The sequence below is a fragment of the Sciurus vulgaris genome (genome assembly GCF_902686455.1).
Source record: "Sciurus vulgaris genome assembly, chromosome: 6".
Lineage (NCBI taxonomy): Eukaryota > Metazoa > Chordata > Mammalia > Rodentia > Sciuridae > Sciurus > Sciurus vulgaris.
Window position 1 is genome coordinate 127416145 of NC_136466.1, and position 12209 is coordinate 127428353.

At 38.7% G+C, this 12209-nt stretch overlaps 1 protein-coding gene across 12 annotated transcripts in view; it reads left to right on the forward strand.

Moving 5' to 3' along the window:
* Positions 1-2360: 2360 nt before the first annotated feature.
* The window catches only part of SLC38A9 (solute carrier family 38 member 9), a 102023-nt gene continuing 92174 nt past the window's right edge, over positions 2361-12209 (forward strand). For 4 of the 12 annotated variants that reach the window (XR_013764703.1, XR_013764704.1, XM_079145268.1 and 1 more), the window contains exon 1: positions 2363-2546. The gene's annotated coding sequence lies outside the window, so the exon portion shown is untranslated. Of the gene's footprint in view, positions 2547-2567; positions 3018-12209 lie in introns of those variants that run through there. The other 8 variants (XR_013764702.1, XM_079145276.1, XM_079145272.1 and 5 more) reach the window with 4 other exon arrangements.

Below are 12209 nucleotides of genomic sequence, written 5' to 3' on the forward strand. Positions count from 1 at the left end.
AAGATAGTTGATTCAAAGTCTTTGTGTAGCAATTCTAATGTCTGGGCTTCCTAAATGAATCTTCTAACATTTTCCCCCTGAAAATATATTTTTTTTCTTTATATGCCTTATAATTTTGTTCATTGAAAACTGGACATTTTACAAATTATGTGACAGTTCTGGATACCAGATTCTTCCCCTTCACACCAGGGTTTGTTGTTGCTGTTTATTGTGACTAATTTTTGTCTGGTTAGTGACATTCCTGAACGAATTCTGTAAAGTCTGTATTCTTTGTTTTGTGGCGACTGAAATCTCTGTTGGTTCAGTGGTCAATTAGTGGTTTCATTTATTAAATGCCTAGAGCCAAAAAAGGTAAATAGCCAAATACAAGAAAACACTGTCAGCCTTTCACAATTAACTATACATTGGGATGCTCTTTGAATGCTTAGCCAGGCAGCTTACAATACTGTCTTAACTTTCACTGAACTTCCATATAGGCTGAAGTTGAGTCAGAGGAGCATTCTCAGGTCTTTTCTGAGCATATATCCAGATCAGGACATTTACATGGCTTTCTAGATTCTCCAGAATCAAAGGAAGCTTTTCAGAGTCCTTATTCACTCTAGTAATTCCTTCCCCAGTTAATTCCTCTCCAGTATGGTTGGTCTGTTTATTGCTTGCTTCAACTGTTATACCTTGCCCACCTCCACTCCCCAACACTGCAGTGGCTAAAGTCTATGTTTAAATGTTTTTGACAAATACTGCCCTGGGGAAGTGCTGAGGAAGATTAAACTAACACAAGCCCTTAGCTGTACCTTCAGGAACAGCCAGACAGGTCAAAACAAAACAACTATATCAGGAGTGTGGGCTGTCATCTTCAAAGCCACCAACCTGGGAAGAGGAAGATGACTGCAGAGTTCTGACCAAAATTCAGCATGTTTCCCCTCTTCCTCCCGGCCCCAGCATTTTTTGGGTCATTATAAGATTTTTAAAAATTATTATTTCTAGAGTTCTAAAATTTTTAAAAAGATGATTCCAATAGTTTTGCCAGCTTATTCATTGCCTTCATGGACAGTTACCAAGTTCCCTACGCTGCCACTTTTGTGGACAACACTCCACACCATTTACTTCTGAACTCCCCAGACTTATTTTTCTCAGTCTGGAATGCAGAGAATAAGAAAATTGCTATCACTGAAGCTATCAAAAGAATGTAATGTTGATTTGAAAACAGGGTCAGAGAGCAGTTGCAAAAGCAACTGACAGGATCAGCAAAGTAACTTTTCTTTCTTAAAGGCAACATTCATTAAATCACCTGTCTTGCATTCACCGAGTCCTAAATAACAGAAGTATTTGATGGAGTTTGTGAACACACTTTAGGATAAGTTGAATAGTGAATATTTTGCCACTTGAAAGAGGTGTTTAGCCTCGGCAAATCAATTAAATTCTTTAAGACTTTTTTGGGGGAGGTGGGGGATTATCTTTGAAACAGGGTCTAGCTATGCTGCCCAGACTAGTCTCAAACTTTCCATCCCCTTGTCTCAGTATCCCCAGTAGGTGGAAGAGAGGTGACATCTGCCACCAGTATGCCTAGCTTAAAGACTTTTTATCTGTAAAACAGAGATAATATATACTTACAGAACTGTGATAATGGCTTAAAAGGAGATACATGTAAAATACTTGGCATTCAGTAATTTGTTAAATTTGGATTTTTAAATTTGGTTCTTGATCACATTACAGTACACATTGTTGGTTTGGTTTTTTTTTTGTTTGTTTGCTTCCTTTTTTCTTTTCTATGAGTCATTGCTTAGGGGTTGCCATATGGTTTTCGGGAATTTACTTTCAGCTGACTTTTCTAACAATCACATTAATTTTTCTTAGGTTGTATATTTATTTGCATTGGCTTTGGAGAAAACTGCTGGGAAGAAGGGGGCTAAAATCCTCCCAAAGTCCCTCTCTTATAAGGTCTAGATACTAATTTATCAATATATAGAAAACCAACCTAAATGTCCATATGATGGACAACTCCAGCTATTCTATTTGGTTCCCTTTCTTAATTTCTATCTTTTCTTTTTCCAAACCAGGTTCCATAGGTGTCCATAAGGTCCATGCACGTGACCACAGAGTACAGAACAGCAGCTCGAAAGTCCGAGAGACAAAGGGAATATCAGCCCAACGAGGGGACGCCACGTCAATATTTTCTCACGGCGGCTCGGGGGTTGGAAGTACAGCAGGACACCGCGCCCCTCCTCTCAGGTGCCGCGGAGCTTCACACCAGACCCTCACAACTGCGCGCCCGGGGCGCCGGCCTCGCGAGGCTGGGCGAGGCTCCGCGGGAGGAACGCGCGGCCGCAGAGCCCTCTGGGAGTCGTAGTCCGCGGCGGCGGAGCTTTGCCCCAGGCCGCCAGCCCAGGGCGCCCAGAACTCCATTCTCCGGCGGTCCCCGCGGCCCAAGCCATTGCCTCTTCCTGTTTGGGTGACTAATAGCTCGGCGGCCGCGAATTGCGAGGGTTTGGAAAAGGGTCTTCGCCTTCCCGTCCAGTTCACCGAGGTTGAGGGATTGGCCTGCGCAGGTAGAGCACGTTTCTGGTGTTGCAAATAAACCATCCCTTCAGGAAGCGGGGCAGGGAGCCGAGGGGAAGCGGCAGGAGCACTGAGCTTGCGGCGAAGCCGGCTGTCACCTGCGGTAGTCCTTTGGTGTGGCGAGTCCGAACAGCAGCTTCTTGGGGCAGTCGCGCGGCCAAATCCCGGGCCGCGGAGACTGCTCTCCGCGGCAGCGCGCGCCCCTCGCGGGCCCGAGAGCGGTAAAGTCAGGGAGCCCGCGGGAGAGGGAGTCAGCGTCTGCTGCAGCCTTGGGGAAAAGGCAGGGAGTGTTAAGGCAGATGAACACCTTGAACCCCAGGCGTGAGAAGGTGAGTTGGGGGCATTGCACTACTCGGAGCGCCCTCCTTTTTCCACAATGGGGAAGAGCTGGAGACGGGTTAAGGACGGAAGGCCCTTTTCGGCTTGAGCTAGGACCACAGATGGCTTGAGGGCCATCGCTGGTTAGCGCCCTGCACGCTTGTCACAAGATTCTCTAGTGCCAATAAGTGTCCTGATAGTGGGTAGCTTGATAGGTTAGATGTCTTAGAATACTGGAACTGCGAGAACACGTAGACAAGAGCATTCGCCTCACTTTACAGATGAGAAAACCGAGGTGCACCGAGTTAGAGGAACCCGCTCATCACCAGACAGCCGCTTAGTGGCCATTTGACTAAAACCTCATTGTCATGACTCGGACAGTGAGAACCGCAGATCTGCAGACTCTAAGGTGCACCCCTTTCTTTTTAATCTCTAGGAATCTTTTCATGCCATTACACTACATTATTAATAATTTAGTAGTAAATTGTTTTTCTGTTTTGCGATGCAGGGGATAGAACTCAGGGCCTTGTGCATTCTAGGCAAGTCCTCTACCTCTGAGCCACACACTACACACACATTTCACACACATTTTTTTTTTTTTTTTTCCGGTGCCAGGAATTGAACCCAGGATCGTCTAAGTCCTGAGCTACATCCTCAGCCCTTTTTTAAATTTATTTTGAGACAGGATCTCGCCAAGTTGCTGAGGGGTTCCCTAAGTAACTGAGGCTTGAACATGCGATCCACCTGCCTCAGCCTCCCTTGTGCTGGGATTACAGGTGTGCACCACCCAAGCCCAGCTCACCCTTTTCTTTTTAAGACCTTTGTCAGACATGACATTGAACTGACATATACAGAATAATAGGCAACTGCTGAAGGGAAAGGTTTTTATTTAAACTTTTTAATAGGTCTAAGTAACCCTTATTATACATAACTTAAAGAAAAATCTCTCTGCCTTAAATAATTACAGTACTTCATATGAAAGTAAAAAGTTGACAGCGAAGATAGCATCTGTAGTTTCTATGCCTCTAAGAAAACAAAATTTACCTTTCCTTTCCTAATTTATGCCCATTAGAGCTCTGAGAACAATTAGAAAATCGGTTTTCTTCTCATAATCTTAAATACTGCATATTGCAGTTACACACATGAAAAGATTGCTGTTGTGATTTTAAAATTGATTTTATAATACCCTAGGTATTAACAACAATGGGTAATCTTAGCATAGAAAGAGAGGAATACCAATGTAAATTGCAAGTTAAAATGACACTTTATAGTTTTTTGTTTTTTGTTTTCAGAAGAATAGGGCTGGGAATGTAGCTGAGTATAGAGCACTTGCCTAGCATGCACAAGTTCCTGGGTTCCATTCCCAGTACCAGGAAGGAAAAAAAAAAAGATATATTGCCATAAAAGTTTAAAGAAAGTATTAAGAGGTTAAAATTTTCTGCTTGACCTGTATTTTATAAGACTCTTAAATTTCAGTCCTTTGCTAGTATTCTTTCTTACCACCTAAACATAACTTGAGAGCACAGGAACACTAAATGTGTTCCTGGTATGGGAGGAGGTGTTCTTTGTTGCCATAGGATCATTTTGAATGCTAATTTTGTGACTGGACCACATTGTCCTCCAACACTGTCAGATTTAATACCCTTTTGAATATTAATTGATTAGGTTAGAAACATGTTTCAACTGCTCGAATTGGACTATTGTTGCTCCTTTTGGCTGATCAGCAATTATTCATAAGGAAGGAAGTTAGATTTATCACCGATCTTTCAATTATGGACTTATACAGAAGAAAACACATATGTCATAATAACTTCCACCAGGCTTTTTTCTTTTTCTTTTCTTTTTTTTTTCTTTATGGTAGGATTCTTTGCTTCTATATTGGCATACATGACTGCAGAGACCAAATTTAACCTGCTCGTAGATATATTTTATAAAGTTTTGTTGGAACATAGCCATGTATCCTAAATGACAGTATTGTTCTTTTTACTAAAAGACAGTTGAGTTATCACAGAGACCTTATAACTAGAAAAGCCTAAAATATTTACTATCTGGCCTTGTACAGAAAATAATTTTGGTCAGCTCTGGCTTAGTAAACTGAATATAAGTAAAGTATCTTGAATTCTATAATATGCAGTCATATTAGGTATACTAATTTTTAGTCTTTGAGAGAGAATATATAGATACTTGCACAGTGGGTCCATAGTAAAATTTGTTTGGGCACAAGTTAGCGTATTCTATTGCAAATTGATGCTAGTATCTTGACATAGATAATATAGATTTGCTTTTGCAAAGAATTATAAGAGGAAGTTACTGAACTATGTTTGGAAAGGGCTAACATTTTTTGAGATATACTGATAATACAGTTAAACCTTTTAAAAATAATGCCATGCTAACTTTATTTGGTTACTCTTTTTTTTTTTTTAATGATAAAATGCGCTTTATTGACACAACACTTTTATTTATTTATTTTTATGTGGTGCTAAGGATCTAACCCAGTGCCTGACACATGCTAGGCAAGCACTCAACCACAGAGCTACAATCCCAGCCCATCTCAGTGTCTTTTTGAAGAGGATAAATGCTTCATTAAAGGCATCAACATTTTAAATAACATTTCGAAGTATCACATTTATCAGGTAAACTGTTGATTCCCTATTGGGACCTATCTCACTTAGTTCATACCGCTCTAACAAATACCTGAGACTGAATAACTTATAAACAAATTTAAATCTGACAGTTATTGGGGTATAAAGTCAAGATCAAGGTACAGTCAGATTCATTGTTTGGTGAGAGCCTAATCTGTGCTTACAAGATGATACCCTCTTGCTGTATTTCTCTCCTTTCTACCATGGAACACATTAGGTAAGACTAAATTTTCAACTTCTGAGAAAGAACATATAAATAATCATATGGTGGGTCCATAGTCAAATTTGATGGTTATTCTATTGCAAATTGATGCTTGTGTGTCCCGTGATAGAAGGGACAGAAGGGCAAAAAGAGGCCTAGCTAGTTCCCTTTGGCTCTTTTATAAGGGTTAATACTTACTCATCTCATTTCCTTTTTCTTTTTTCTTTCTTTCTTTTTTTGAGACAAAAGGTCCCTCCCTATTGTGCTGTCAAAACTGGCCTCATACTCCAGGGCTCAAGTGATTCTCCTGCCTCAGCATTCCAAGTAGGTGGGACTACAGGTCTGTGACACTGTGCCTGGCAGGCCCCACTTCTTAACACTATAACATTGGCAGTTAAGTTTCATTATGAATTTTGAAGGGATTATAAATATTCAGACCATAGCAGGACTCTGTGTTAAAACCAACCTTAAACAAGTAGGGACTCCTTATTAGTTAATAGGTAGACTTTTCTGCATTATCATCTATATAATAATAGCTAAGGAACTCTAATTCACCTCTCAACCTAATTTATCATACTCCAAAATATAGTTCTACTCATCAAGACATTCAAAAAAGGCATTAAAGTGCTTTTAAACAACATTCTAGGGAAATCAGACATTCAGACTAATTGAGGTAATGGAAAATTACGTTTCCTTGCAAGTTCTTCACATTTACTTGAAAATTATTAAATATTTTATTAAAAGACACCAGGGACTTTGGAGTCCTCTGCTTTAATTACTTAAATTACAGAGATATTGTCAGTTTTCCGCTTCCTTGAAGTAAATAATTTTACTATGCCACAAGATTTCAGGATTCATATGTGAATAAACTGGAACCTTTTTTTCCTGAGTAACCCTTAAATTTTCCTATCCTTGATTATCATTTTTTGGTGACACTGACTGAAATCCCAGGATCTCTCTAAATTTCTTTCCTGTTTTCCTAGAATCCATTCTCTAGTTAAAATATAATTTCAGGAGTTAAAAGGATATAATCTCTTTAGTGAACTCAATCACATTCTCATATAGTTTAGGAACCAATATGGCAGAGTGTATTGGTTACAAAGTAAATTGGGAAGAGTAACCATCTATTTCTATAATTGTTTAAGTAGATGTCTTTTTGCTACTCTACCTGGCTATTTTCCTTTTCATATTTTACTGCCACTAGAAGAGTTGTTGCTGGCTAAAGAAATACCTAACCCTGAGACAAAAAAGTTTGCATCAGGAACGGATCGATCTAGATTAGTTGACTTCAAGAAAAACAAATTGCAGTGTTCAACTTGCTATCTGGATAACCCAGGCAGACATTTTCAGTCATCCTAGTCCCAACTGTGTTTTAAATAATTTAAGACTATTTGCCATTCTAGATATTATTTCTCTTTTTTATTTACAAATAGATTTGTTTAAAAAAAAAATAAGAAAAAGAAAAAAAAACAAAAGACCTACTTTTCGGATGCTTCTTTTGTTGTCCATGTAGCCTTATTCTTTCTTAAGGCAGATATCACAGTATAGTGGAAAAGCTCGGATCAGAGTGACCTCTTTTCAGTTCTAAGCTTTATTAGCTAAGTGATTAGGACAAATTTCTTTTTTAATCTTCATTTTCTTTTCTTTCTTTGTTTTCTTTTCTTGCTTGTTTTCAATATGAAGATAATACTTATTTCCCAAATTCTAATGATTAATTGGAATTAAGCAATACCATGGAAGCCCTTAGGAATTCAATAAGTAAAATATTGTTTCCATCTTTCCATCTCCCATTACCTTTCTACTGATTTGTCTTTCTCTCTGAGTTTTCCTCTAAAATGATACTGTTTTCTTCTTTGGAAATAAATTCTTTCCCTTTAGTATTCTTCTGTTTGTGACAGTTTGTTAATTCTAAAGTGGTCAACCATTTAATTTTTTTTTTTACTTTGCTGAGTTCATTCCCTTGGTACTAAAGGTATGAAGGTATATTAGCTGATTTTATTCAAGCCACTGAGGTAAGCCAATGCAGATTTTTTTTTATAGTTACTTTTGAAGAGCCAAACTCATAATGAAAACGATAGCTTTTTTATTGAACATTCATGGTGTATCAGGTACCTTACATGTATTATCTCATTTAAATATCAAACCCAGTAAGACTTGTACTTTATCTTCCAAACTGGTGAATCTTAAGGACTTTAAATAAATTGTCCAAAGTGACAGAATGGCAAATGCAGAACCAGAATTCAGATTCAGGCAGCCTTACATGTGAGCTATCAACTGTAGCACTACTTAATAACCTTAACCATTGTGGATAATATAAACAAATCTTTCTGAAAGTTTTTTTTTTTTTGGGGGGTGGGGGCAATTGTTAAGGAACCATAAGTTTCTTTCTACTTACCAGTATTAAAATTTTTCTATAGCATTTCTTAGCAACTCAATATTTAGGTTGTTTTTCCTCCTTGCAAAATAATTTCATTAGGCTTTGTTTCAGAAATAATAACAAGAAGCTTTTATTCAGACTTTAGTAGTATCTGTCATGGTTCTAAATGTTTATACATGTGAACTTACAGATTTAAAAAAAAATTTTGTGTGTTTTAAGCAGGTATGGTGATATATGCTTGTAGTCCCAGTGTAAGGCCCCCAAAAAGGAAACCCCAACTCTGTCCCATGGATGGACGGCAACCCCAATCAACCGCAGGAGGCGTCACTTGATGCAAACCGCAAGAGGTGTTTATTCCAGCGCGCTGGGACCCAACTCGAGGAGTCGAGTCCCTAGCAGAAAATCTTGTAGGTTTATAAAGGCAGAAACCACACATCGGGAGGGGTCGCACATGAAAGGGAAAAGGGGGACAAAGCTGCCGGGAAATTTCAAAGGGGGGTCTGGGTTTGCTGATAACATACAACATGTTTCACAATAGGGCGTAGATTCTGGTCAATAGTTTCTGGTAATCATTCTGTTTGATCACTATCTGCTATCTGGCTCAATTTACCCTTTTATTCTCTGTTTGGGGCTGTTTCTTGGAACAGCTTTAAGGGCTTTGTTCCCATTCCTGGGAGGGTGACCTTAGGGAGTTGAGATGACTGGGAGGGTGACCTCAGACAGCTTAAAAAAATGTCCATTCTTTCACCAGCTACTTGGGAAGCTGAGGCAGGAGGATCATTTGAGCCTGGGAGTTCAAGACCAGCCTGCATATTACCAATTTTTGACTCCAAAAGTTGGGTCCTTTTTCTCTCTTGGCATCGTGGAACCAATAACAAGATCAAGCACTAATGGAACAGTGAAGGAGACCTTTATTCTTGGCCAAGAATAGAAGTGGAAGATAAACTCCCAAACCAACTTCTTGTCCCTTGGTATTTGTGTGTGTGTGTGTGTGTATGTGTGTGTATACAGGGAGAAGGAGGGGTAGGGAGAGGATAATAAAAGGGAGAGTTTATTCATGTCTTTTCTGGGACTAGGCAGAGATTTTCCAGGAATTAAGGCACCACATCTTTTTGCTCCTTTATGTTTTTTTCTGGTTGGGGTCAAGGCAAGTATCAACTGTCATGACCCTGGGGGTTGTCTTTTTAGCATGCAGATGAAATGAAGTTAAGAGATTGTCTGGCTGTAGCTCTGGTAGTGCTTAAATCCAACAAGTTTTAGCTCGCCTACCTGAAGAGGACTTCTGGGCTTTGGCCTCCTCTCCTCAAAGATAAGGAAGATTAGGGCAGGGTAAAAATTTAGCTAGGTCACCTGGGCAGCACAAGATTTGGGGATTTGGGCAGGCTTACTTGGGCAACAGAGCAAGAGCTTATCTCAAAAAAATTTTTTTCAGGAATAAGGTATTCCCAAATTCCTTGTATTATTCTTGTGTCACAGAGGATCAAACTCAGGGCCTCGTGCATATTAGGCAAGTGCTCTACCAGCTATACCCTCAGCCCCTCTATGGCTTTGAAAAATTACTTTTATAAGGTACTGTTTTCACATTTTTCTTTAACACTTGTTTGTCACCAATAGGACAAAGTTAAATGAGAGTTTTGACTGGTTTAAATATTGAGCAGGAAAGTAGAAAGGGGAAGGAAAAGGAAACAAACAGAAAGAAAAACAATGCACATATTACCAGCATCTGCATCACAAAGTCAGTGGCATTTTAACATTTGCCTGACTCTTCATTATTGAAGAATTTTTCACTTGAAAAAAAAGGAAAGTTCTCAAGTGGGGGATGGGGATGTGACTTAGTGGTAGATTGCCCATCTAGCACACATAAGGCCCTGGGTTCCATCCATAGACTGCGAAAAAAGAAAAGAAAGAAAAAGAGAGAGAGACTTCAAGAGGCTACATAAGTTAAAAACCAAGTATTCGAGAATAATGGTAATATATCTGAACATATATTTTCTCATTACAAACTGGTAAATGTAATATGCGTCATCTCATTTAATTTTCTGACAACCCAGTAAGATGGGTGTTGTTAATTCAGCTTTATAGAAAGGGAAATAGTTTCATGAAGGTTCAATAATTAATGCTAAGTTACACAGGTAATAAGTGGTAAATATGGGATTTCTGATTAAAAAATCTTATTTCCTTTCTATTCTTCCATAAATGTGACATCTAAAAAATTAGGATAATAAGTATCCATTAAACACATACAACAACAATAAAACTACTTGTTAAGTGATCTGGGCAGTAACAAAGAGAAGAAAGTGAAAGGTAGAACAGGAAAGACAGTGCAGTATACGTGGTAAAGAGTGCAGGCTCTGTACTTAGACTGCCTCAGTTTGGATTCTAACACTTTGATTAGTTGCTTCTCTTCTCTAGGTCTAGTATCCTTATTTGTAAAATAAATATAATAATAGTAACTTACAGAGTGAGTATGGCATTTGTCTTGTTTTTTTTTTTTTTTATTTTTTATTTTTTTTTTATTGTAAACAAATGGGATACATGTTGTTTCTCTGTTTGTACATGGCGTAAAGGCATACCATTTGTGTAATCATAAATTTACATAGAGTAATGTTGTTTGATTCATTCTGTTATTTTTTCCCTTCCCCCCACCCCTCCCACCCCTCTTTACCCTCTATACAGTGCTTCCTTCCTCCATACTTGCCCCCCTCCCTAACCCTAACTCTAACCCTAACACTAACCCTTCCCTCCCCCCCATTATGTGTCATCCTCCACTTATTAGCGATATCATTCGTCCTTTGGCTTTTTGAGATTGGCTTATCTCACTTAGCATGATATTCTCCAATTTCATCCATTTGCCTGCAATTGTCTTGTTTTTGATGCTAGGGATTGAACTCATAGCCTTGTGCGTGCTAGGCAAATGCTCTGCCGCTGAACTAAATCTCCAGTTCTCTCTGCATTTTTTTATTATGAAATATACATACAAAAAATGCATAAAACGTGTGTGTGTGTGAGAGAGAGAGAGACAGAGAGACAGAGAGAGAGAGAATAATTATAAAGCAAAAGGCCATGTATCCAGAATCAAATTAAAGAAATGAAATACTGCTATTATCATATAAGGCTCCCTATTGTCCTTCCCTATCACAACCTCCTGGTTTTAGGGTTTTCTCAGCCTCAGAACTATTGGAATTTGGAGCTGGATAATTCTTTGTGGTAGGAGATTGTCCTATGCATCGTAGGTGTTTAGCAGCATCTCTGATTTCTGCCTTTTGGGTGCCAGTGCACTCCCACCAAATGTAACAACTAGTTGGATGAGGTCATATTCCTTATTATATCTCTTTACTATTCTTTACTTGCTCTCTGGAATAGAGACTGTAGGGAGACAAGAGTAGAAGCAGGGAACTCCTTTAAAAGCAGTATTAGTAACTTGGTAAGAAATGATGGTGGTAAAATTCTGGATATATTTGAAAGAAAAGCCAGTACATTTCCGAATGAATTGAATGCAGACTGAGAAAAAGAAATGATGAGTGATTGCAAGAACTTTAGCCTAAGCAACTAGGAGGAAGATTCCACCAACTAAAATTAGGAAGACAATGGGTGGGGTAGTTTTAGAGGAAGAAAATCAAATTTCTGGGCATATTAGGTAAAGATGTTGAGTAGCCAGTTGATATTCAAGAGAAAAATTTAGGCTAGAAATATTAACATAGAAGTTGTCATTACCTACGTCTACAATGATGGAAATGTTTTATTTCTACATTGTCTAATATGGTAGCCAGAAGTGGTCACTGAGCACTTCCAATGTAACTATTATGACTGAGGTACTAAATTTTTAATTTTATTTAATTTTCCTTAATTTAAATTTAGTCATATGTTATTAGTAGCTACCTTATTGGGCAACACAAACAGTGGTATTAAAACCATGAGACTGGGTAAGATTACAAAGAGATTGGGAGTAGATGGAAAAGTGGACCAAGACAGAATCTTGGAATCTTGCAACTTCAAAGAGATCTAAGAGATGAGGAACAAACAGTAAAGGAGACAGAGAAGGAGGGACCTGTGAGGTAGGGAGAAAACCTAGATGCCTAGTGAATCTCTTTGATCATGGAGGAGAATGATCCCT